General features: G+C 40.6%; 1 non-coding gene across 1 annotated transcript; it reads left to right on the plus strand.

Annotated features, from left to right (window-relative positions):
• Positions 1 to 687: 687 nt before the first annotated feature.
• On the plus strand, positions 688 to 794 carry LOC113002224 (small nucleolar RNA R71). The gene has a single exon (XR_003267768.1). It is a non-coding gene; the product is annotated as a small nucleolar RNA R71 (small nucleolar RNA).
• The last annotated feature ends 1,561 nt before the right edge of the window (positions 795 to 2,355 follow it).

A 2,355-nucleotide genomic window follows, 5' to 3' on the forward strand; every position in this document is an offset into this window, starting at 1 on the left:
TCTACTTCAATACCCTTATTGGAAATAATGTGGCCTAAAACTGTTGGCTGTTTCAGGGGTTGTTGCTGTTGTTGGATTGGTGGAGGAATGTATGGTCTGCTTGGGCCAACAACATTTTGGAAGGAAGGAGCAGGCTGCTGTTGTTGTTGCTGAGGGCTGGACCATCTGAGGTTAGGGTGATTCCTCCATCCAGGGTTGTATCTGTTGCTAGAGAGGTCATAATTGCTCTGCTGTGGTTGATTTTGCTGATGAGGTTGAGGAGGTCTATTGTAAATATTTGCAGCATAAGCTTCAGGCTGCTCAATTGCTCCCGGTTGCTGCATGGAAGGGCAAAGGTCTGTATGGTGGTCAGCAGAGGAGCACAAACCACAAACCCTTGCGATAGGTACAGATTTTTTATTCAAGGCCAGCTAGGTTACCAAGTTAACCAATGCATCCAGTTTGCCTTCAAGCTTCTTAGTTTCAGATGATGCAGATGGGTTTGTAGCTACCTCATGCACTCCTCTAATGACTATGGCATCATTTCTGGCGCTAAACTGCTGGGAGTTGGAGGCCATCTTCTCAATTAAATTTCTGGCTTCAGCAGGAGTCATGTCTCCAAGGGCTCCACCACTGGCAGCATCTATCATACTTCTCTCCATATTACTGAGTCCTTCATAAAAATATTGGAGAAGAAGCTATTCTGAAATCTGATGGTGGGGGCAACTGGCACATAGTTTCTTAAATCTCTCCCAGTACTCATACAGGCTCTCTCCACTGAGTTGTCTAATACCTGAGATATCCTTCCTGATGGTTGTGGTCCTGGAAGCAGGGAAAAATTTCTCTAAGAATACTCTCTTAAGGTCATCCCAGCTTGTGATGGACCTTGGAGCAAGGTAATACAGCCAGTCCTTTGCCACTCCCTCTAATGAATGAGGAAAAGCCTTCAGAAATATGTGATCCTCTTGGACATCTGGGGGTTTCATGGTGGAGCAGACAATGTGAAATTCTTTCAAATGTTTGTGCGGGTCTTCACCTGCAAGGCCATGAATCTTTGGAAGCAAATGAATCAGTCCAGTTTTAAGAACATATGGGACATCCTCATCAGGGTATTGGATGCACAAGCTTTCGTAGGTGAAATCAGGTGCAGCCATTTCCCTTAGAATGTGCAAAATCAGAATGCTCAGAATCAGAATGCTCAAAATTATAATGCTCAAGATCAGGATGTTCAAAATCACCAATAACAGAATGCACAGCTTCACCGGTAATGGAATGCTCAGAATGATCAAAAGGTATAAAATGATGCCTAACTAATCTTTGAAATTTCCTATCTATCTCAGGATCAAAGGGTTGTAAGTCAGATGGATTGCCTCTAGTCATACACTACATTCAGCATGCACACAACTAGTTGCCTTATCATGTAAATAAAGGTGTAGGTTTGAATTACAGCTACCCTCAAATGATATCTAAATGACTTGAAATTTTGTGAGCAACCTTATAAAATGATGAGAAGATAGCACAAAAAATTTCAGACAAAAATTCAAAGTCTTACTATGAAAGCTAAAAATGGTAAGTTAAGAAAAATAAGTGAATAAAACTTGAAAAATAAAAAACTTTTGACAGAATCGCTTTTTTTGGACGATGGAGACCTCAGCCGGCCTACGGCGGACTGCCACAGCGTAGGAAATTTTTTTCTACCCCAAATGCATATATAATAATTGCGATTCTGATAACCGGAGCAAAAGTTATGGCCGTTTGAAGTTTTGACAAACACAAAATTTGCTAGTTTTTTTGGAACATTCAAATCTGACCAAACTAAAGGCTCTAGCTATTTTTCCCACAAAATATGGATTAAAAGAAGTTACCACAAAAAAAAAATTCAACCAAAAATAACAACCCTAGCTACTAAAACAAAAAATCTCAAATAATTCAGCATGGGTGGTCGCTAAAATCCGTCTCTAATTGATTTCTACTACTACTCTGTTTTTGCCGCAAGCACACTCTTCACAGCAAAACACCCAAGACTGAAATAGGGGAAACGCTTAATGGGAAAACTGAAACAGAACACACATTAAACAAAATACCAGGACACTAAACAACATTAACACACATACTAACACAATACTAACAATTAAACATAAAACACGAAAGGATTAAACACACAACACTAGCTAGCTATTATGAACCTTTGGACACTGTTCCCCGGCAACGGCGCCAAATTTGATCGAGGTCGTACCCGAATCAACTAAACATGAAAATGCATTAACTAGGAAGTGATCCTAGGTCGTTTCCCAACGAGCAGTGACAAACCAAATGTTCATAATATACTTGCAGTAACAGTAACGATTGGGGGGGGGGGGGGGTTTGGTTGTTTGG

This window comes from Glycine max, chromosome 7 (assembly GCF_000004515.6).
Source record: "Glycine max cultivar Williams 82 chromosome 7, Glycine_max_v4.0, whole genome shotgun sequence".
Taxonomy (NCBI): Eukaryota; Viridiplantae; Streptophyta; class Magnoliopsida; order Fabales; family Fabaceae; genus Glycine; species Glycine max.